The 25280-nt window shown below is 35.8% G+C and overlaps 1 protein-coding gene and 1 long non-coding RNA gene across 3 annotated transcripts in view; both read left to right on the top strand.

Moving 5' to 3' along the window:
• The window catches only part of GABRG3 (gamma-aminobutyric acid type A receptor subunit gamma3), a 729891-nt gene that overhangs the window by 203997 nt on the left and 500614 nt on the right, over nucleotides 1–25280 (top strand). The gene's annotated exons all lie outside the window — the stretch shown is intronic.
• Nucleotides 1–25280, top strand: part of LOC120220991 — a 72221-nt gene that overhangs the window by 12291 nt on the left and 34650 nt on the right. The window contains exon 3 of one of the 2 annotated variants that reach the window (XR_005525705.1): nucleotides 501–546. The exons of the other annotated variant lie outside the window; for it this stretch is intronic. This is a non-coding gene — a long non-coding RNA (uncharacterized LOC120220991). Of the gene's footprint in view, nucleotides 1–500; nucleotides 547–25280 lie in introns of those variants that run through there. 2 annotated transcript variants of the gene reach the window in all.

The following is a 25280-nucleotide window of genomic DNA, read 5'->3' as shown; positions in this document are numbered from 1 at the left end:
GATAATGATATGGAAATCTGTGCGTGTATCTTTTCTAAGAAATTACTGACAGTCTATTAAAGCTGAAATATTTTGGAACGAATGAGCAAAATCATAATGTAAAATATGAATGACTTGCTTTGAAATAACTGTCTAAAAGACAAGTTGAATGGCAACTGGCATTGGATTCTTTTTTAAAAGTTGATTTGGGTTTTTATGTATCCCCCCTCTTGATCAATTCATAAACTTATTGACCAGAAACTTTGGTGTGGTGAAGATAAATAGACTTCCATAGTCTAAAAAGAACTAAATATAGTTCTTTATAGAAAGGCAAGACAGTATTTTGCTACATTTTGAAGATATTTAAACAAAACCAGAGGCTTGTCATTAACAGAGCTTGTGAACTATTGAGAACTCTAAGTGGTGTTAAGGGGAATGGTGGAGTAACGGCCTCCAAAAATTTACTCTTCCATAAAAACAATGTGAATACTGACAAAAATTGTCAAAATTAACTTTTTCAGAAATCTGGAAATCAACTAAAGGCTTGTGACAATCTGTACAATGAGTAGCATTTATTCAAGTAACATGTCTCAGTCTTGGTAAGTACAGTGAGTTTGCAGAATTCCCACCTGCCCCATTCCCATGTCCTTCTCCACAGTTCTGTGGTAGCCTTAAAAACCAGTAAGCTCAAATCATAGTGAAAACTAATAGCCTAATAGACACTGAAGAGGAAAAATGGATTTGGAGCTTACCTATAGCAATCAATACTCCGAGAGAATTTTTATTATTTTAGACTGTTCAGAAGTTCCCAGGAAGCTATTTTGTCTTTATTTGGCCTAAATAAGAGTTATCTTAGTGCAAATTCCATTTTTCCTGAAGACATTTTTTTGAAAATATTTTTTGCACAGTGACATATACCTGAGATGACAATAAAAGTTGAGGAAAATGAAAATGACTGAAAAACTTTAAAAGAAAACCTGAGGTCTAAGATGCTTAAGGGGGCTTTGGAAAGATCGAACATATTTCTGGGACTGTAGAAAGGCATGCATGTAGCATATATGCAAGGCTTATAGCGTGCCCAGTGCTCTATGAATGCCATGAAATGATCTGAGTAGACCCCAAGCTCTCATCTCTGACTGACTTTTAGGTTCAGCATAAGCAGAAGGAGAAGGCTAAGGCAAAGTTGTAATATGTCTATCTGAGCACTGAATGTGTACTTTAACATACACAGAGAGTTCTTTGGCAAATTCTGGGGAATTATTACTTCTAGGCATTAAAAGAAATCTCTCCAAACACAAAAATGGACCACTAAGTAACTAAGCAGAGATGTTAGTGGCTACACAAAACAAGGAAAGCAGTAACAAAAACAGCAATAAGAAACAGGAACAACAATTCCTGGGAGGAAAAGGAATTTAATTTTCAGATTTAACACAATATTACTCCAATAAAGGAGTAGTCAGTGGAAATTTTCTCTGAGGAAGAAGCTCAGTCATTGGACTAATAAATAGGACTTTAAGTTATCTATTTTAAATATGTTCAAAGAACTAAAGGAAACCATGTCTAAAGAATTAAAGGAACATAATAAAGATATATAACCAAATGGAGAATGTAAAAATCCCTGCAGAATTTATTTATTTTTAATGTATTAAAGCAAAATTCTACAGTTGAGAACTATTTGTATTTGTTGAGGCTTGTTTTGTGGCCTAATAATTTATCTATTCTGGGGAATGCCCCCATGTCCATTTGAAAATAATGTGTCTTTTCTTTTGTAGGGTAGAATGTTCTGAATATACCTGTTAACTCCATCTGGTCCAGTCTGTCATTCAAAGCCATTGCTTCCTTGTTGGTTTTCTGTTTTGGTGATTTGTCCCTCAATGTAATTGGGGTGTTAAACTCCCCTACAATTATTGTGTTACTCTTGGTTAGTTTCTTTATGTTTCTTGATAATTACTTCGTGTATTTGGGTGCTTTCATGTTGAGTGCATAAATATTTACAATTATTATATCTTCTTCTTGGGTTATCCTCTTTATTATTATGTAGTGTCTTTGTTTTAAAGTCTATTTAGTCTGATATAAGTATTGGTACTTTAGCTTACTTTTGACATCTATTTCCATGACAAATGTTTCTCCATACCCTCACTTTCAATCTGCAAGTGATATTAGGTCTGAAATGAGTCTCTTGTAGGCAGCATATAGATAGGTCTTGTTTTCTTTTTATATCCACTCTGTCATCCTATGTATTTTGATTGGGTTATTTAGTCTATTTATATCAAAGTCATTATCAGTTGTTATGTATTTATTGTCATTTTGTTACTTGTTTTGGAGTTGTTTTTGTAACTTTTTGATCCTTTCTTCTCTTCCTTTGATGGTTTGCTGGCTCCCTTTAGTGATATATTTGGATTCCCTGTCCCTTATTCTTGGCATATCTATTACTGATTTTTGATTTTTGGTTGCCATTAGGTTTGTATATAACATCTACATATGGTAGTCTATATTTAGTTGATGGTTCCTTAAGTTTGAACCCATTCTTTACTCCTCTCCCCTCTACACATTTTAGGTATATGGTGTCATATTTTATATCCTTTTATTTTGTGAATACTTTGACTGATATTTTACATAAAAACTTAATTTCACTCTTTTTATTTCCTACTTTTTATACTCTCACTTATGATCTTTCCTTTTCATTTAAAGAGTCCCCTTTAATATTTTTTGTAGGGTTTTTTTAGTGGTCATGAAGTCCTTTAGTTTTTGTTAATCTGGGACTCTTTATCACTCCTTCTATTCTGAATTATAGCCTTGATGGATGGCGTATTCTTGGCTGTAGATTTTTCCTTTTCAGCACTTTGAATATATCCCTCCCTTTTGGCATCCAAAGTTTCTGCTAAAAAATATGCTGATAGTCTTTGAGGTTACCCTTGTATGCAATTGTTATCTTTTCTCTTGCTGATTTAATTTGCTTTTATCACTACCTTTTCCCTTCTCATTTTGATTCCTGTGTGCCTTGGTATAGACTTCCTTTGGCTGATTTTATTGGGAATCTCTTTGCCTCTTGGATTTGGATATCTGTTTTCTTCCCAGATTCGGAAAAATTTCAACTATTATTTCTTCAAATAAATGTTCTGCCCCCCTTTCTCTCTCTTCTGCATGTGAAGTCCCTACGTGTGAATGTTATTATGCTTGATGGAGTCACTGAGTTACCTAAGTCTCTCTTCATTTTGCATGATTATTTTTCTCTCATTTGTTCTGCTTGATTACTTTCCATTGCTCTGTCATTAATAGTTCCTATGCTTCTTCCAGCCTGCTGTTTATTCCATTCCATCAAGTGTATTCTTAATTTCATTTATTGTGTTCTTCATCTCTGAATTTTTAAATCTCTATGTTAGAGGTCTCGCTGATGTCTTCCACTCTTAAGTCCAGTATCTTTTGATCATTATTTCAAATTCTGTATCATACATGTTACTTATATTAATTTCACTTAGGTTTCTTGCTATGGTTTTGTCCTATTTTTTCATTTGTGACATAATCTTCTGTCTCCTCATTTTGCCTGACTTTCTATGTTTATTTCTCTGTTAAGAAAGTCAGCTACATCTATTGCTCATGAAAGTAGTGAGTGGGATGTACACTTTTAACTAGGTGGCTCTGGTCCACTTCCAACTGGACGACAAGCTGCCCTAGAGACAAGGACAGCTGGGTTGCTCCACAAAGTGCACATGGTTGGCAGGGACATGGCACCACAATTTGTGCAAAGCAGTCCTCCTCCATAGGGATGTACAGCAACCGCAGAGACCAGGGACAGCTAGAGCATTCCTAACTACATGTCTTGGTCAGAGAGTTCAGTTTTAACAAAGCATGCATCCTCCTTGGAGGTCAGGCAGGTCTTCTGGAGGAGAGGATGCTCAGTGCTGGGAATGAGGTAGGTCTAGCTGGAGGGTTGGGGTGTGGTTTAAGAAAGTTAGATAGTGAGTGCCAGCACTACACTGATTTCTTCAGGTGGCCGTGTGTTTATGATGAAGGGTGGGAGAGATAAATGGTGCCTGCCAGATCATTTGTTCCTGGAGAAGTCCCACAGGGAATGAAATTAGTAACTAATACTTCCTCCCATAAGCCCAAGGTAGCTTTTCAAACTGTTGCTTCCAAGCTGTTTGTCTTTAGGCTATTTGCTGTGCTGTCTATTTAAGGACAGAAGCTCAGCTTCCTATAACCCTCTGGGCTTTCTGAGAGCTGAGCCTGCTGTTTTTAAAGTCCTGATGCTTTAAGCCTTATTGGTTGTAAACACTCACAAAATTATGCCTCTCTCATTTTCAAAGCCAAATGGGTGCTATAGGGGTATTTCTCTTCCCTTTGTAGTCTCCAAGGTATGCTAGTCTGTTTCTTGCCCATCTCTGCAAACAAAGCTCCCTCCTTCCACTAGCCCATAGGGTTTAGGTTCCCACCAACTTCTTGTCCTCCCTGCCCCCTTCAGTGTAGCTCTTTGCATTAATTGTGGAGTTTGTCCAGCCAGTCTTTGGTTCCTTTTCTGTGCTGTTTGCTGTGATGTGTGAAGTAACTTCTTGTCTATATTTTAACAGGAAATATACTAAACCTGTATATCACTTTGAGGAGAATCACATCTATATTATATTGAGCCATTTAATTAATTAAAACAGTCTGACTTTTCATGTTTTTAGATCTCTAATTTCTTTCATCAGTATTAAATATCTCTTCATGCATTTTGCCCACTTTTTAATTTAACTTTTTTAAAACGTTGAGTTATGAACGTTCTTTGTATATTCAAGATACAATTTTTTTTCCAGTGCTTTCTAATGACAATTCTCTGGTACAAACTAGGTGTCCCACAATTTATTTTTCCTTTTATAATTCAACATTAAATATATGACCATTTTGAGTTAATTTTGTATAAGGTTTGGGGATTAAATCAAAGTTTTTGTTTTTGCTATGAAGATCCAGTTAATTTTATACTTTTTTCAGGGAGTTGTATCATCAAAAATAAGTTGGATATACCTGTGTGGATTAGTTCTAGGTTCTCTATTCTGTTTCTTGATCTTTTTATCAACATAATACAGTCTTGGTCATTTAACTACAAAGTGGGCCGTAATTCCAGATAGAGTGATTCCTCCAACTTTATTTTTTTATTTTTGTTTTTATATTTTTATTTTATTTTCAAGTTGGTTTCCATATGACACCCAGTGCTCATCACAACAAGTGCCATGCTCCATGCCTGTAACCCACTTTCTCCTCTCCCCCACCCCCATCAAACCTCAGGTTGTTCTCAGTATTTAAGAGCATCTTATAGTTTGCCTCCCTCCCTCTCCTTACATATTTTCCCCTTTCCTTCCCCCACCGTCCTCTGTTAAGCTTCTCCTGCTCCACATATGAGTGAAAATATATGGTATCTGTCCTTCTCTGCCTGGCTTATTTCATTTAGCATAACAGCCTCAAGTTCCATCCACGTTGCTACAAATGGCCAGATTTCATTCTTTGTCATTGCCAGGTAGTATTCCATTATAGAGATAAACCACATCTTCTTGATCTATTTGTCCATTGATGGACATTTAGGCTCTTTCCATGATTTGGCGATTGTTGAAAGTACTGCTATGAACTTTGGGGTACATGTGCCTCTATGCATCAGTACTTCTATATCCCTTGGGTAAATTCCTAGCAGTGCTATTGCTAAGTCATAGGGTAGTTCTATTGCTAATTTCTTGAGGAACCTCCACATAGTTTTCCAGAGCAGCTGCACCAGTTTACATTCCCACGAACAGTGTAGGAGGGTGCCCGTTTCTCCACTTCCTTGCCAGCATATATAGTCTCCTGATTTGTTCATTTTAGCCACTCTGACCAGCGTGAGGTGCTTTCTCAGTGTGGTTTTAATTTGTATTTCCCTCATGATGAGTGACGGTGAGCATCGTTTCATGTCTGTTGGCCATCTGGATGTCTTCCTTGCAGAAGTGTCTGTTCATGTCTTCTGCCCATCTCTTCACTGGATTATTTGTTTCTCTGGTGTGGAACTTCGTGAGTTGCTTACAGACCTTGGATACTAGCCCTTTAGCCCTTCATCTGATATGTCATTTGCAACTATCTTTCCCCATTCTGTTGGTTGCCTATTAGTTTTGTCGAATGTTTCCTTTCCCGTGCAGAAGATATAAGTCTTGATGAGGTCCCAATAGTTGAGTTTTGCTCTTGATTCCCTCTCCTTTGGAGATGTGTCGAGTAAGAAATTGCTATGGCTGAGGTCGAGGAGATTCTTTCCTGCTTTCCCCTCTAAGGTTTTGATGGTTTTCTGTCTCACATTCAGGTCCTTCATCCTTTTTGAGTCTATTTCTATGTGTGGTGTAAGAAAGTTTAGTTTCATTCTACTGTATGTTGCTGTCCAGTTCTCCCAGCATCATCTGTTAAAGAGGCTGTCTTTTTTTCCATTGAATACTCTTTCTGCTTTGTCAAAGATTAATTGGCCATACATCTGTGGGTCCAATTCTGGGTTCTCTATTCTATTCCATTGATCTATGTGTCTATTTTGTGCCAATACCATACTGTCTTGATGATGACAGCTTTGTAGTAGAAGCTTAAGTCTGGGATGGTGATGCCTCCCGTTTTGGTTTTTTTCTTCAATATTACTTTGGCTATTCAGGGTCTTTGTGGTTCCATACAAATTTTAGGATAGTTTGTTCTAGTTTTGAGAAAAATACTGGTGCAATTTTGATTGGGATTGCATTGAATGTGTAGATTGCTTTGGCTACTAATGACATTTTAACAGTACTCATTCTTCCCATCCATGAACATATAATGCTTTTCCATTTCTTTGTGTCTTCTTAAATTTCCTTCATAAGTTTTCTATAGTTTTCATCATACAGATCTTTTACATCTTTGGTTAGGTTTATTCCTAGGTTTTTATAGGTTTTTGGTGTGATTGTGAATGGGATCAGTTTCTTGATTACTCTTTCTGTTGCTTCATTATTGGTGTATAAAAATGTAACTGATTTCTCTATGTTGATTTTGTACCCTGCAACTTTGCTGAATTCATGGATCAGTCCTAGTAGTCTTCTGGTGGAGTCTGTTGGGTTTTCCATGTAGAGTATCATGTCATCTGTGAAAAGTGAAAGTTTGATTTCTTCTTTGCCATTTCTGATGCTTTTTTTCCTTTTGTTGTCTGATGGCTGATGCTATGACTTCCAGCACTATGTTAAATGACAGTGGTGAAAGTGGCCATCCCTGTCGTGTTCCTGATCTTAGGGGGAAAGCTCTCAACCATCCCTATTGAGGATGATATTAGCTGTGGGCTTCTCATAAATAGCTTTTATGATGTATAGGTAAGTTCCTTCTATCCCAACTTTCTCAAGGGTTTTTTATTATGAAAGGATGCTATATTTTGTCAAATGCTTTTTCTGCATCTATTGACAGGATCATATGGTTTTTATCTTTTCTTTTGTTAATGTGATGTATCACATTGATTGATTTGTGAATATTGAACCAGCCCTGTAAACCAAGAATGAATCCCACTTGAGCATGGTGGATAATTCTTTTTATGCTATGTTGAATTCAATTTGCTAGTATCTTGTTGAGGACTTTTGTATCCATATTCATCAAGAATATTGGCATATTGTTCTCTTTTTCTATTCGGCCTCTGTCTGGCTTAGGAATCAAAGTGATGTTGACTTCATAAAATGAGTGTGGAAGTTTTCCTTCCATTTCTATTTTTTGGAATAGCTTGAGAAGAATGGGTATTAACTCTGATTTTAAAGTCTGGCAGAATTCCCCAGGTAAGCCACCTGGCTTAGGGCTCTTATTTGTTGGGAGACTTTTGATAACTAATTCAATTTCTTCACTAGTTATGGGTCTGTTCAGATTTTCTGTCTCTTCCCATGTGAATTTTGCTAGTGTGTATGTTTAGGAATTTGTCCATTTCTTCTAAGTTGTCCAGTTTGTTGGCATATATATTTTCATAGTTTTCCCTGATGACTGCTTGTATTTCTGAGGGATTGGCTGTAATAAATCCATTTTTATTCATGATTTTGTCTATTTGGGTACTCTCTCTTTTCTTTTTGAAAGGTCTGGCTAGAGGTTTATCAATTTTGTTTATTTCTTCTAAACACCAACTCTTGGTTCAAGTGGTTTTTTTGGAATTTATATTGTTTATTTCTGCCCTGATCTTTATTATTTCTCTTCTTCTGCTGGGTTTGGGGTGCTCTTGCTGCTCTGCTTCTAGTTCCTTTAGGTGCACCGTTACATTTTTGTATTTGCGCTTTTTTTTTGTTTCTTGAAATAGGCCTGGAGTGAAATGTACTTTCCTCTTAGGCCTGCCTTTGCTGCATCCCAAAGAGTTTGGATTGTTGTATTTTCACTTTTATTTGTTTCCATATATTTTTAAATTTCTTCTCTAATTGCCTGATTGGCCCATTTATTCTTTAATAGAGTGTTCTTTAACCTCCATTTTTTTTTGATGTTTTCCTGACTTTCATGTGGTTGACTTCAAGTTTCATAACATTGTGATCTGAAAGTATGCATGGTATGATCTCAATTCTTTTATTTTTATTGAGGGCTGCTTTATGACCTAGCATGTGATCTGTCTTGGAGAATGTGCCATGCGCACTTGAGAACAAAGTGAACTCCATAGCCTCAGGATGTAGAGCTCTAAATATATCTGTCACATCCAGCTGGTCCAATGTGTCATTCAGGTCCATTGTTTCTTTAGTGATATTTTTGTCTAGTTGATGTATTCATTTCTGTAAGTGGAATCTTTAATTCCCCTGCAATTAACACATTCTCATCAATAAGATTGCTTATGTTTGTGATTAATTGTTTTATGTATTTGGGTGTCTCCGAATTCGGTGCATACATATGTATAATTGTTAGCTCTTCCTGATGGATAGACCCTGTAATTATTATATAATGCCCTTCTTCATCCCTTGTAATTGTCTTTAATTTAAAGTCCAGTTTGTCTGACATAAGAATAGCTACTCCGGCTTTCTTTTGACTTCCAGTAGCATAATAGATATTTCTCCGTCTCCTCACTTTTGATCTGAAGGTGTCCTCGGGTTTAAACTGAGTCTCTTGTAGACAGCAAATAGATGGATCTTGTTTTTTTTTTTTTTTTTTTTTAAATCCATTCTGATACCCTGTGTCCTTTGATTGGTGCATTTAGTCCATTTACATTTGGTGTTGTTATTGAAAAATATGGGTTTAGAGTCATTGTGTTCTCTCTAGGATTCATGCTTATCGTGGTGTCTCTGGGACTTTGTGTTCTTGCAACATTTCCCTCATAGAGTTCCCCTTCAAATTTCTTGTAGGATTGGTTTAGTGGGAAAACCTGTATCTCTCATTTTATTCTGAATGACAGACTTGCTGGATAAAGGACTCTTGTCTGCCTATTTTTCCTGTTCATCACATTGAATATTTCCTGCCATTCTTTTTTGGCCTACCAAGTTTCAGTAGATCACTCTTTTACTACTCTGATGTGCCCCCCTTTGTATGTAAGGCCTTTTTATCCCTAGCTGCTTTCAGAATTCTCTTTATCCTTATATTTTGCCAATTTCACTATGATATGTCATGCCACAGATCAATTCAAGTTACGTCTGAGTGGAGATCGCTGTGCCTCTTGGATTTCAATGTCTGTTTCCCTCTCCAGATTGGGGAAGTTCTTGGCTATAATTTTATCAAGTACCCCTTCAGCCCCTTTCTCTCTCTTCCTCTTCTTATGGAATTCCTACGATATGGATATCATTGTTCTGTTTGATTGCATCACTCACTTCCCATATTCTCCTTTTGTGCTCCTGGATCAATGTATCTCTCTTTTTCTCGAGTTCCTCTTTTTCTATAATTGTATCTTCTAATTCACCTATTCTCTCTGTCTCTTCTATCCGTGAAGTGGCCACCTCCATTTTATTATACACCTCATTTATAGCTTTTTTAATTGATCATAACTATTTTTCAAGATCCATAATCTTTGGTGCTATCGCATCTCTACTGTTTTCTATGGTTTTTTTTTCAAGCCCAGTGATTAATTTTATGTCTATTCTTCTAAATTCTTATTCAGTTATGTTGCGTATATCTGTTTTTGCCAATTCTTTAGCTGTCATTTCTTTCTGGAATTTCTTTTGAGGAGAGTTCTTCCGTTTCATCATTTTGGCTAGCTTTCTGTCTCTTGTCAGTTTTAAAACTTGCTATGCGCTCTGCACCTGCAAGTACTGCTATAGTTAAGGAGGCTCATAGACTGTCCAGGGACTTTCCATTCAGGAAGTGGTCTTTAAATGGTGTCTCTTGGTCTCTCTTGTTGTGACGTTGGTTATTTTGTTTCCCTACTCATAGTGATATTTGGGACTCTCCACCGCTTGTACTTTGGATTGTTTCTTGAGGTAGCCCTGGAAAAGAAAACAGACAGAGAATCAAACAGAGAACAAAAGCATGCAAATGCAGAAACAAATCAAATAATCAAGCAAACCGAAATGAAAAGGAAGAAAAAGAACAGTCTAAAAGCATAAAACCTGAAATCCCAGCTACAAATAAAGAGCAAGGTGGAGTCAGTGCTGATGGAAGAGCACATACAAAGTGAGAAATGACGAGTGTGGGGAGAAAGAGAAATTGAGCAATGACCAGGCAGAGAGATTAAAAGGCTTAATTCAAAGAGAGAAAAAGGAGAATATGACAGGGGGTGAGGAGAAAAAAAAATGAAGATAATGTTACCCTGAAGAACTATATAGTCTGTATTACTTAAGAGAGAGAAAAAGGAAGATAATGGAGGAGGTGTAGAACATGCTTCAAGAGAGTAAATATGCCTGTTTAAGCAAACCTATAAGCAGAATAATCAGGCCTGAGGAGGGGAGAGATAAGAGTGAGGTAAGGGAGAATATATCTGAATAGCAAGAATTGATCTAGAGTTATTAATCACTGCAATGCATCAGTGCTGGTCTTGCAGGAGGGGCTGTTTCTGCAGTATCTATCTGGGCTCTGGTAAAAAAGCAGCTATCCAGTGCAGATGGGCATGGTTTGGTGTAAGTGGGTCTTGCCTCCACTGTGGGTCCCCAGGACCACTCCCTGAGGCCCCGCCTTGGTGGTTATGGGGAGAAAAATGGCGACCCCTGAGTCCCTTCTTTAATCAGGTGATCCAAAACACTCCTTTGGGTCCGATTTGACTGTGCCGCAGGTGTAGCCAAGGTGGGCCATGTTCTATGTACCACACCCTGCCATGTTTCAAGCTCTTACTCCCTGCACATTAATGATACCACCCGAAATGTAATCCCGCAAGCTGGGGTACTTCTTAGCAGGGGTTCAAGCTTCCTCCTGATGTCTACTGCATCCCTTGCGTGTCTATTCTGGAGGGAGTCTCTGGGGCCGGGGCACCCAGCCCAAAGAAAGCTCTGCAGTTAGAGATGGGATCGCTCTCCAAAAGCCCTGCAGTTATATATGGTATGATAGGATCCTTCTCTGTCACAGACCAAGGTTTTTCTGTTCTCCAGGTACAGTTCTACAATTCCCCAACCACTCTTTCTCTTCCCTTTGTCTCCCCTCCATGCCTCCGTGTCCCAGCACATTTTTATCTTTCCCAGTTCTCAATCACTCACCTATAAGGCTTCCTTCTTAGTAGACTCCATCTCTTTTCCACCAGACTCTTGCAGTTCAGAGACCTTTGCCTTTAGTCCTTTGAGAGATGCAAGAGGGAAGTACAGAAGTCCCTACTTCTCAGCCATCTTGCCACCTCTCCACTTTATCTTTTTAGAATTGTTTTAAGTAAAGCAAATAATATTTTACATAAAAGCTTTAGAACAATTATATCTATGCATACAAAATATAGGGATTTTTATAGAAACTGGTTAAATCTATATACCAATTTGGAAAGAAGACGATTTTAGTATATTGAATCTTCTAATCCATGAATGCAGAATGTCTCTCCACTTATTTATAATATCTTTGATTATTTTCCTTAACACTTTATTGTTTTCAACATATAAGTTCTATACATGTTTTATTGGATTTGTATCTAAATGTTCGTTGGTTGGTTTATTATTTTACTGTCTGTCTCATTTTGGAATCAAGGAAATATTGGTTCTTCACAAAATGAATTTAAAAGTATTCCCTCGGGGCGCCTGGTGACAGTCTGGTAAGCATCCGACTTCAGCTCAGGTCATGATTTCACGGTTCGTTGGTTCAAGCCCTGCATCAGGCTCTGTGCTGACGGCTCAGAGCCGGGAGCCTGTTTCAGATTCTGTATCTTCCTATCTCTCTGACCCTCCCCTGCACATGCTGTCTCTCTCTCTCTCTTAGAAATAAATAGAACATTAAAAAAATTAAAAATAAATAAAAGTATTCTCTCTTCAGGGCACCTGGCTGTCTCAGTCAGTTAAGCATCTGGTATTAGCTCAGATTATGATCTCATAGGTCATGGGTTCAAGCTCCGCATCGCACTGTGTGCTGACAGCTCAGAGCGTGGAGCCTTATTTGGAGTCTGTGTCTCCCTCTCTCTCTGCCCCTCTCCTGTTCATATTCTGTCTCTCTCTGTCTCAAAAATAAAACATTTAACAAATTTTTGAAAGTGTTCCCTCTTCTTCCATTTTCTGGAAACAATGAGTATAACTGGTATTAATTTTTAAAAAAATATTTCATAGAATACTCCTATAAAACCATCTGGCCCTGGAGTTGTCTTTCTTGGAAAACTTATAATTATGAATCCAATATTCATAGAAATTATAGAGGTATTCAGCTTATCAATTTCATAATGGGTGAGTTGTAGTAGTTTGTGTATTTTTGAGCAGTCATCCATTTAGCTAAGTTATTTAATATATATGTGAAGAAAAGTTCATAATAGTGCCTTATTAAATTTTTGATGTCTGCAGAGTCTTTAGGGATGGTCTCTACTTTTATAATTTATATTCTGTCTTAATTTCTATATTAATCTTACTAGATGTTGTCAATTTGGTCATCCTTTCAAAGCTTTTATTTAATTTTATCTATAGATGTATGTATGTATGTTCTATTTTATTGATTTCTACTTTTCTTATTTTTTTTTTTCCTGCTTGTTTTGTGTTTATTTTCCCCTATTTTTTCAAGGTTCCAATTTGGGAGAGTAGATAATTGATTTTATCACCCTTTCCTCTTTTCTAATGTATGCACTTAAATCTATAAATTTCCACTCATACCTGTTTTAACTGCTTTCCACAAATTGTGATGTGCTGCTTTTTAAATTTTATTCAGTTCTATGTATATTTTTATTTCACTTCAGACTTCTTTGACACCTGGATTACTCAGATGTACATTGTTTAGTTTCCAAGTGTTTGGAGGTTTTCCTATCATGTCTCTGTTATTGCTTTCTAGTTTGATTCTATTGTGGTTATAGAACATACTCTATGATTCCAGTTCTTTTGTTTTTGGTGAGTTTTGTTGTTAATCACATAGGATATGGTCTCTCTTGCTATATATCCTGTGGGCACTTAAAAATAATGCATACTCATAAGAATTCATAAGAGTAAGCCAGGTTGCCTACTCTATAGGTGTTGATTAGACCCTGTTGGCTCATCATATTGTTGAGTTTGTGTGTATCCTTCCTGATTCTCGGCCTAGTTCTATCAGTTGCTGACGGAGGGATGCTGAAGTCATGAACTACAATAAGGGATTTACTTATCTCTCCTTCAGTTCCATCAGCTTCTACTTGACATATATTTTATAGCTCTGTAGTTTGGTGCATTCACATTTAAAATTGCTATAGATCAAAACTCGCTTATCGTTATATATTGTCACACCCTGTCTCTGATAATTTTCTTTGCGCTGAAATCCACTCTAGCAGATATTGATGTAGCAATTCCTCCTTTTGATTACCTTTTGCCTGAGTTATCTGCCCCATCCTTTTTCAATGAATCTGTGTGGTTGAATTAAGGAACATATATATAATTGGCTCATGTTTTTTAATTCACTCTGCCCATCTTTATCTTTTAATTGATTTATTTAAAGCATGTACATTTCATGTAATTATTAGTATGCTAAGGTTTAAGTCTGCCATTTTATATTTTGTTTTCCATTTTTGGTTTGTTTATTTCATTTGTTTATTTTCTGTTTTTCTGCCTTTCTTTAGGTTATTTGAACATTTTTAGATTTCCATTTTGACTTATCCATAGTGTTCATGTCTATTGCTTTTATTATGTATTCAGTGGTTGCTCTAGGACTTACATTATATATATACATAACTTGTGTATGCATAACTTATATATGCATACTTAACTGTTGTCATAATTTTACCAGTTTAAGTGAAGTAGTAGATACCATACCTCCTTTACATCCTTTTACCTTCCCCAGTTTGTCTTAGAATTTCCTGTGTATTCATTTGGAATCACATAATAGAGTATTATTGTTTTTGAATCAACCATCAAATATAATTTCAAAAAAATAAAGAAAAGGGAAAATCTATTGCATTTTCTCATATTTTTGTTAACTGTGTTCTTCCTTACTCCTGTTGTCCTGTAATTTCCTCTTTTATTCTCTTTGTTTAGAGATGTTCCTTTACCCATTCTTTTATTTTTTTTATTAAAAAAAATTTTTTTAATGTTTTATTTATTTCCAGGAGAGAGAGAGAGAGACAGCGTGAGCAGGGGAGGGTCAGAGAGAGAGGGAGTCACAGACTGAAACAGGCTCCAGGCTCTGAGCTGGCAGTCGGCACAGAGCCCGACGCGGGGCCCGAACCCACGAACCGCGAGATCATGACCTAAGAGAAAGTCAGACGCTTAACCGACTAAGCCACCCAGGCGCCCCTACCCATTCTTTTAGCGTAGATCTACTGGTAACAAATTTTCTTAGCTTTCTTTCATCGGAAAATGTCTTGGCTACCTCTGAATTCTTGAAGGCTATTTTTGCCAAATAAAGGGCTATATAGTTCTTTCTTTAAGCACTTGAAATGCGTCTGCCACATAGATCTGACCTTCATGGTTTATGATGAGTAATCTAATGTCACTCAAGGCTTTTTTTAAAGTAAAGTATCATTTTTCTTTCACTAATTTCAAGATTTTTTAAATCTTCAGTTTTCAAAATTTTTACTCTGCTGTGTCTTAGTTTGCATTTCCTTGCATGCATTCTGCTTTCGGTTTTCTGAGTTTCTTAATGTGTAGATATATGTTTAACTGAGAAGTTTTTAACCAATTTATTTTGAGTATTATCCATGGCACTCTCCTTCTCTTTTGCTTACTGGGCTCCAATGATATGAATATTAGATTTTTTGTAACAGTCCCACAAAGTCTCTGAAAATCTGATTTATCTTCCAGTGTGTTTTCTGTTTTTTTTTTCTTTCAGATTGTGTAACTTTTATTGTTCTATGTTAAATTTCATGAGTATTTTCTCTGTCTCCTTCATTTCATTGTTGGATCCATCAGTGAGTTTTTGTTTAAATTTTAGTCAATTTTTTTATTTTAATTGCTTGTTGCTGTCCAATGGAAATAAAGTCCCAGCTCAACATTCTGACACCATCCTGGCTGAGGGTTGGGAAATCTTATAGCCTGGCAAGGGTGGAAGTCAAGTCTCCCCTCTTATATTCGTTGGCATGACAGGGGCTGGGTCCACAATTTAATTTGTGATGTTTAGTGAAAATAGAGTGATTATTGTTAAAAAGCATTCTGTTTTTCTAGGGTGACCTCTTATTGGTCCTTTAGCAAGTTTTTGTGATGTTTTCAGTATTTCTGAGTTGCTGACTTCTTCAGCTGCAAGTCTGGGCTGTATGAGGAGAAAAGACACCACTAAGAACTCACCACTACCCCATTCCTTGGCTACTGATGCCCTAAGGGTTTGCCTTCTTTTCTCTTCTTTTCATAGTATTCTTATGTAGTTTTATTATAATATCCAAGGATTTTTCTTTACGTAACAATAGAAATATAGGTATGGCTCTTGCATCTTCCCAGAAATGGAATACCTAAGATATACATTTTTTTTCTAGCCCAGTCTTTTCTCATGAAGTTTAGATTTTAGAAGAAAATGGGTTTGTTTTCCTTCTTTCGTTCTAGTGACCGGAAGACTGATTTTTGTGCAAGGATAGGACCATATACATTTGGAATTATGTCTCACAGATAAAATTAAAAGGTGTGGCATGTTTTCCTTTCTATCATAGGTTTAAGTAGTTTCTCCATTAAAGAAAGCCATAATCGATAAATAATTTTATCTCATCATGTTCCTACCTGCCTCTTATCCATGTATAGACTGGCATTCTTTTCCATATACAGAACCTATAGGAGATAACAAAGTGTGTCTTCCTGGACATTCCCCAATCCAACACAGGGGAAAAAATCATATTTCTGAAGTGGAAGAGAAGCATATATTATTGGCAAACTTATTTGCATTCATGGTTAGGGAACACTACACTATAAAAAATAAAAACAATTTTGCCAATAATTCTTTTCCACTTCAGAAATATAACTGGAATTCAATTGCTGCATGTGTGGAGTAGAATATGGAAAATTTTACATACTGGAGAAGAAAAACATTGAAAATACTATTTGATAATTATGATCACAAAATTATGTGGTTTATCCAAGGTTTAAAAAAAAACCTCATACGGGGCACCTGAGTGGCTCAGTCAGTTAAGCGTCCAACTTTGGCTCAGGTCATGATCTCACAGTTTGTGGGTTCGAGCCCCGCATCAAGTTCTGTGCTGGCAGCTCATAGCCTAGAGCCTGTTTTGGATTCTGCGTCTCCCTCTCTCTCTGCCCCTCCCCTTCTCATGCTCTGTCTCTCTCTGTCTCAAAAATAAACAAACTATAATTTAAAAAAAAAAATCTCACCCATATGGCACTAATTTTTTTAGTCTAAAGTGATAGTTTGCCCCATATAAATCATGAATATATGAAATGCAACTTTTGGGAATTCAAACCCAGAGACCATAAAATAAAGAAAAGCTGGCAATAGTTTTTCATTTGATAACACATTGAGTTAAAAATAATGTATTAAAATTCCTTTAGACTCATCCTGAATTTTCTGGTGCATCACAACTCTTTTGCTCCCAATGTCAATTCCTCTGGGTTTCACATATTTTTATTACCAATTTGAACTCTGAAAGTACTTGACATATTAACTCCCATGTTCAAATAAATCCTGAGCTTGGAAGGCAAGCAGACAGACCTGGGGTCAAATGCTAGTTTGGCCATTACTGCCCATATGACACTTGGGTAAGTTATTAGTCTTACCATATTTTTATTTCCTTACTTATAAACTAAAGATAATACTAGTATCTGCTTGTAATAATAATAATTCTTATATAAGCGTATTCCAATATCAGGTGCATGTGTATTAATTATTATGATTTTTACTATAGTTCGATATCACAAAGTACAAGTGAGAATGTATTAGACTATGTATGCAGTGTCAGAATTTTTCATGTTTCATCATATTTCTTTTGATCATGGCTCCTAAAATTTCTTGTACATAGAGCTCTCTTGTTGAATATGAATTACTACCTGCATCCTCCATCTACATTCACCCAAATACACAGAAACTCTACTATGTGCCTGAATGAAGTGTGTGGAATTCTTATGTTTTCAGTTCATTAGTACTTACTGAGCATGTACTTTGTTCAAACACGCTCTGGCTCCTAGTTATACAGCAGTAAATCAGACCCATGAATGGATCCCCCAGGTCTTTCTCCTGCTCTGTTAGATCAGGTGAGGTTTCCAAGTGGGCAAGAGCTTTTGCAATGAAGTTGGGATGGGAAATATAGTTGTTAGGAATAAGAACTGAGTTCTAAAAGCCCATATGGAAAACAGTGTGGTTAGTTTTGGGGTTAACTACAGAAGAAAAGAGAAATAGGAAGAAGAGAAAATACATTTAAAACCATGAGTTAGACACTGAAGGGAACTGCATAGCAGGGGTAAACAGCTCTCAGCATAACAGAGAATTTGCATAATTTGGTGTTGAGCACATATTAATCTGAACCTAACAAATTCTGTGTCTGGGAGGCAATGAGGAAATCACTTTATTAAAGACTTTTTATTTCCCCATATTGCATATTCTCTTTAATATGATTTTTAAAATTTACTTTCAGATTATACCTACAAATACTGTTTAAATTTGCTTTATATTAAATATTTTGTTTAATTATGGCAGTAATAAAAAGGAATTACACTACTCATACCTATTTCCATGAGGATTCTCAAGGTAATATATTATTTTATCCTAACCTGTGTTGTGTTTCCTTTTAAATAATGTTCCAGAGGTTAGAATAAACCACTATTTAGCTATTAAAAATTTAGTAACAAATAAATGGCATTATGTCAGATACGGTGAAAAAAGGAAAATAAAATCTTTATTATTCCCTGTAAGCCATGTCACATAGGGAATGCCTACTTTATTATATGAAAATACTTTATTACCCATTTTTATGTAGAAATACCATCTGAATATTGATGTATTTTGATAATAGTATTTTATTTCTCTGTGGTTTAAAGACATCATCCTTATAATTTGTACCTCCCTTCTCTACACACACTGCCCTCCTTTCCCACCAAAATTATTTACTTCATTATACAGGTCATTTTAGTATTGAAGTCATATGAAGTTTTCTTTTCAAACTTCTCAAATTACTTATACACCTACCAAGGATTCATTTTTTTTTTCTTCTACTCTGTCCCCAGCTTCTATTTTCTCCCTCCCCATCTTTCCCCTGGCTTCCTTCTTCTGCTTCTTCTCTCTAAAATTAATGTTCATTAATGGAATTTAATTTTCATAACTTAAGGAAAAAATAATACTGAAAGGTTTAAAAAAAATACCTGCCGGGGCACCTGGGTGGCTCAGTCAGTTGAGCCTCTGGCTTCAGCTCAAGTCATGATCTCGCAGTTTGTGGGTTCAAGCCCCGCATCAGACTCTGTGCTGACAGCTCAGAGCCTGGAGCCTTCTTCAGATTCTGTGTCTCCCTCTTTCTCTGCCCCTCCCTTGCTCATGCTATGTCTCTCTCTGTCTCAAAAATAAATAAACTATTAAAAATTAAAAAAAAAAACCTGCCTTATGCTTCACCCTGCCTGAATTGAGTTCACTTTCCATTTTCTACCTTCTGTTATTTATGTTCACATGTTCACATTTCTAGCAATATGCTTCTATGAAAATGTATAGATTACTCATTGTAAGACAATACATATTAATGCCTACGAGATGAGTAGAATTTAGTTTTATGCTAATTAAAACTAGCAGAGAGAGTACAAAACAAAACTTGATTTAATATACATTCCCTACTTACAGTGTTATAATCACGTGATTACTGAACTTGGCAGAATGTCCTAGTGTGATTTGCTTAAGGGGGGGGAGGGGAGAGGGTAATAGAAATACTGTTCAGGAGTCAACTACTTCCTTTTAAAAAATAATAATGTCCTATCCTAGTACTGTGGTGTTTTATCAGTAATTCTTATTGTATCATAAAATCCTCTCTAGGTATAATGCTTCAACAGTCTCTTTGGCCGTCTTCCCCAGATTACTCTCATGGGGCTGCCTGCTAGCTATGGACCTGGAGTTTCTATGCGCCATCCTTCTAGGAAACCCTTTTCTTTCTTGCGTTGACTTCCTCTCTTTAGATCAAGTCTTCCCATTCTTAGTCATTCTTTTCCCTTATTTTTCGGTGGAATGACAGCATTCCAATATGCTTCTACACATACCTTTACAAATACGTATATAATAATGAATAAAGATTTTACATGAAGGAAGCTATATGCAGTCAGAGTTGAGCCTCTGGTTATTCCCATATACTACTACGTATATGTTTAAATTTTAATGAATGAAGATGTTTATACATAGTTTCAATGAGTTAAGCATGTGCTATTCCCATATGGTTCTATATATACATATGCAAATACATAAAATGAATAAAGATATTACTTAAACAATGCATTATACACAGAGTAATGTCAACGAGTTAAGCATAGTGCTAGTCCTACATGCTTCTTTACAAACCCTTATATGTTAATGAATGAAAATATCACTTGAAAGACATATTATACAAAGTGTAGTTTCAATGAATTAAGCATACAAAGTTTCCTATATGCTTCTACACAGAAGTTTACATACCCTTATATCTTAATGAAGGAGATGTTATTTGAGGAATGCAATGTACACATTGTAGTTATAATGAGTTAAGCCTATGTCTATATTCGTTTGCTTCTACACAGAACTTTACAAACACTTATGTCTTTAGTTTTTCAGTTTTTGTTTAAATTCCAGGTAGTTAGCCTACAGTGTAATATTAGTTTCAGGTGTACAATATAGTAATTCAACACTTACCAACAACACCCAGTGTTCATCACAAATGCACTCCTTAATCCCGATCATGTGTGTAGCCCATCCCCCTACCCAACTCCCCGCTGGTAACCATCAGTTCTTTATAATTAAAAGTGTGTTTCTTGGTTTGTCTCTCTCTTTTTTCCTCCCTATGACTCTTTGCTTTGTTTCTTAAATTCCATATATGAGTGAAATCATCTGGTATTTATCTTTCTCTAACTGACTTATTGACTTATTTCCCTTAGCATAATGCTCTGTAGCTCCATTCGTGTCACTGCAAATGGAAAGACTTTGTTCTTTTTTATGGTAAAAAGAATATTCCATTCTACATTAATATATTACTATATATATGGTGTATATATATATATATATATGGTGTGTGTATATATATATATATATATATATATATATATATATACACATATACACATACACATACACCATTTTTTATCCTTTCATAAGTTGATGAACATTTGGGCTGTTCCCGTAATTTGTCTATTGTTGATAATGTCGCTTATAGTCATTAAGGTGCATGTATCACTTTGAATTTGTATTTTTGTATTCTTTGAGTAATACCCAAATACCAAGTAGTGCAATTGTTGGATCATAAGGAAGTTCTATTTTTAACTTTTTGAGGAACCTCCTTACTGTTCTCCAGAGTGGCTGTCCAAGTTGAAATCCCACCAACATTGCAAGATAATTTCCCTTTCTCCACATCATCGCCAATACCTGTCGTTTCTTGTATTGTTGATTTTAGTCATTCTGACAGGTAATATCTCATGTGGTTTTGATTTGCATTTCCCAGATGGTCATTTTGTGTGTCTGTTGGTGATTTGCAAATCTTCTTTGGAGAAATGTCTATTCATATCTTCTGCCCATTTTTTAATTGAATTATTTATTTATTTTAATTGAATTATTTTGCGGAGTATTGAGTTGTATCAGTTTATACATTTTGGATACTAATCCTTTATCACACATGTCATTTCCAAATATCTTCCCCCATTCAATAGGTTGCCTTTTAGTTTGTTGATTGTTTCCTTTGCTGCGCAGAAGTTTTTTGCTTTAGTTAAGTCCCAATAGTTTATTTTTGCTTCTGTTTCCCTTGCCTCAAGAGACATATTTACTAAGAAGTTGCTATGGCCGATGTCAAAGAAATTATTGCCTGTGTTGTCTTCTGGGGTTTTTATGGTTTCAGATCTCACATTTAGGTCTTCAGTCCATTTGGAATTGATTTTTGTGTATGCTGGAAGAAAAAAGTCCAAGTTAATTCTTTTGCATGTTGCTGTCCAGTTTTCTTAAAACCATTTATTGATGAGACTGTGTTTTTCCTATTGGATATTCTTTCCTGCTTTTTCAAAGATTAATTGACAATATAATTGTGGGTTCACTTCTGGGTTTTCTATTCCGTTCAGTTAATCTAACTGTCTCTGTTCTGGTGCCAGTCCCATACTATCTATTACATAACTACAGCTTTGTAATATAACTTGAAGTCTAGAATTGTGATGCCTCTAACTTTGCTTTTCCTTTTCCAGGCTGTTTTGGCTATTAAGGATCTTTTGTGGTTCCATACAGATTTTTGGATTATTTGTCCTAGCTCTGAGAAATCCTGTCGATATTTTAATAGGGACTGCATTAAATGTGTCGTTTGCTTTGGATACTATAGACATTTTAACAATATTTCTTCTTTCAATCCATCAGCATGGAATGTCTTTTCATTCTTTTGAGTTCTCTTCAATTTCTTTCACCAATGTTTTATAATTTTAGAGTACAAGTTTTTCACCTCTTTGTTAGATTTATTCCTAGTTATCTTATTGCTTTTTGGTGTAATTGTAAATGGTATTGATTCCTCAATTTTTCTTTGTACTGTTTCATTTTGGTGTATAGAAATGCAACAGATTTCTGTACATTGATTTTGTATATTTTTATTCTACTGAATTTGTTTATCAGTCCCCAGCCGTTTTTTAGTGGAGTCTTTTGGGTTTGTATACATAGTATCATATTCTCTGCAAAATTTAGAACTTTTTTTCTATCTCTGTGAAGAATGTTGGTGTTATTTTGATAGGGATTCCATTGAGTATGTGGATTTCTTTGGGTAGTATAGACATTTTAACATTTGTTCTTCCAACCAATAAACATAGAATGCTCTTCCATTTCTTTGTGTCTTCTTCAGTTTCTTTCATATAGATCTTTTACCTCTTTGGTTAGGTTTATTCCTAAGTCTTTTATGGATTTTGGTGTAATTGTAAATGGGATTGACACCCTTTTCTTTCTGTTGCTTTATTTTATGTATATAGAATTGCAACAGATTTCTGTTCATTGATTTCATATCCTACAACTTTGCTAAATTCATATATCAGTTCTAGCAATTTTTTGGTGGAGTCTTTCAGGTTTTCCACATAGAGTATCATGTCATGTGTGAAGAATGAAAAGCTTGACGTGTTCCTTGCCAATTTGTATGCCTTTTATTTCTTTTTGTTGTCTACTTGCTGAAGCTAGGGTTTCCAGTACAATGTTGAACAGCAGTACTGGCAGTGAGTAACCTTATTGTGTTCCTGACCTTAGGGGAAAAGCTCCCAGTTTTTCCCCATTGAGGATGATATTAGTTGTGGTCTTTCATATATGGACTTAATAATGTTGAAGTATGCTCCTTCTATCTTTACTTTCTTGAACACTTTTATCAAGAAAGGATGCTGTGTTTTGTCAAATGCTTTTTCTGTATCTGGTTCTTATCCTTTCTTTTAATAATGTGGTGTATCAAGTTGATTGAATTGTGGATATTGAACCATCCTGCAACCCAGAAGTAAATCCCACTTGATTGTGGTGAATAATTCTTTTAATGTATTGTTGGATTCAATTTGTAGTATTTTTTGAGAATTGGTAGCAATTTTTTAAAATTGTTTTTAATGTTTATTCATTTTTTGAGAGAAAGAGAGAAAACAGAGCATGAGTGAGGGAGGGTCAGAGATAGAGGGAGACACAGAATCTGAAGCAGGCTCCAGGCTCCAAGCTGTCAGCTCAGAGCATAATGTGGGGCTCAAAACCACGAATCGCGAGATCATGACCTGAGCCAAAGTCAAACACTTAACCGACTGAGCCACCCAGGCGCCCGGGTATCAAATTATTTTCTAAATGTTAGGTAAAATTTGCCTGTGAAGGCACCTTGCCCTGTACTTTTATTTGTTGAGAGGTATTATTATTATTATTATTAATTCTATTTCTTTGCTAGTTATCCATCTGTGCAAGTTTTCTATTTTTCCTGTTTCAGTTTTGTGAGTTTACATATTTCTAGGAATTTATCCATTTCATCCAGGTTGTCCAATGTGTTGGCATATAGTTTTTCATAATACTTTCTTAGAACTGTTTTTATTTCTGTGAAGTTGGTTGTTGCTTCTCCTCTTTCATTTGTGATTTGTGATTTTATTTTGGCTTTTTCTCTTTTCTTCTTGGTAACTCTAGCTAGAGGTTTATCAACTTTATTAATTTTTTTCAAAGAGCCAGCTTCTGGCTTCATTGATGTTCTATTGTGGTTTTTCATGGTTTTTGTTTGTTTGTTTTTTGTTTCTATATTTTTTATCTGCTCTCGTCTTTATAATTTCTTTCCTTCTGCTGGCTTTAGACTGCATTTGTTGTTCTTTTTCTAGCTCCTTTAGGTGTAAATTTAAGTTGTTTATTTGAGATTTTTCTTGTTTCTTGAGGTAGACCTGTATTGCTATAAAATCTCCTGTTTGGACCATTTTTGCTACATAACAAAGATTTTGGACCATTGTGTTTTCATTTTCATTTATTTACATGTACTTTTAAAAAAAAAAATTCTTTCATTTCCTAGTTGGCCCATTCATTGTTTAATAGCATGTTGTTTAACCTCAGTGTGTTTGTGTTCTTTTCAGATTTTTTCCTGTAACTGACTTAGTTTTAGTGTTGTGGTCAGAAAAAGTGCATAGTATAATTTTGATTTTTTTGTATTTGTTGAGGCATTTTGTGACCTAATGTATGTTCTATTCTGGAGAATGTTCCATATGCACTTGAAAATAATTTGTATTATGCTTTTCAGATTGTATTGTTTTATGTATTTTTTTAAGTTTATTTATTTGGAGAGAGAGACATAGAGAGGGAGGGAGAGGGATAGTGGGAGTGTGTGCACAAGACAAAGAGGGGTAGAGAGAGAGACGAGAGAGAATCACAAGCAGTCTCTTCACGGCCAGCACAGAGCCTGGTGCAGGCCTCAAACTCATGAACCATGAGATCATGACATCACCCAAGATCAAGAGTCAGATGCTTAATCTACTGAGCCACCCAGAAGGCATCCCTAGAATGGAATGTTTTGAATATATTTATTAAGTCCATCTGGTCTTGTGTATCATTCAAAGCCATTGTTGCCTTGTTTATTTTCTGTTTAGAGGGTTTGTCCATTGATGTAAGTGGGGTGTTAAAGTCCCATGATATTATTGTATTATTATCAATGATTTCCTTTATGTTTATTATTAATTGCTTTGTATATTTGGGTGCTTCCCATACTGGGTGCCTAATTATTTACGATTGTTACATCTTCTTGTTGAATTGTCTACTTTGTAATTATATAGTGCCCTTATTTTTCTCTTCTCACAGTCTGTTTTTTTTTTCATCTTTTTAGCATGTTTTTATTATGCTTAACACCATTTTTTTTACAAATAGTTTTATTTTATTTTTACAAATAGTTTATTGTCAAGTTGGTTTCCATATAATACCCAGTGCTCATCCCCACAAGTGCCCTCCTCCATGCCCATCTTCCCCCTCCCCTCCCACACCCCATCAATCCTCAGTTTGTTCTCAGTATTCAAGTCTTTCATGGTTTGCCTCTCTCCCTCTCCCTCACTATTTCCCCCCTTCTTCTCCCCCTTGGCCCTCTGTTAAGTTCCTCCTAATCCTCCTGTACGTGCAAACATATGGTATTTGTCCTTCTCTGCCTGACGTATGTCACTCAGCATAACACCCTCAAGGTCCATCCATGTTGCTACACATGGCCAGATTTCATTGTTTCTCATTGCCATGTAGTGTTCCATCGTATAGATAAACCACATCTTCTTGATGCATTCGTCCATTGATGG

The sequence above is a fragment of the Hyaena hyaena genome, unplaced genomic scaffold, assembly GCF_003009895.1.
Source record: "Hyaena hyaena isolate Hyena2069 unplaced genomic scaffold, ASM300989v1 scaffold_752, whole genome shotgun sequence".
In the NCBI taxonomy this organism is placed as follows: Eukaryota; Metazoa; Chordata; class Mammalia; order Carnivora; family Hyaenidae; genus Hyaena; species Hyaena hyaena.
The sequence above is the reverse complement of the archived record's forward strand: the minus strand, read 5'-3'. Positions and strand labels throughout refer to the sequence as shown.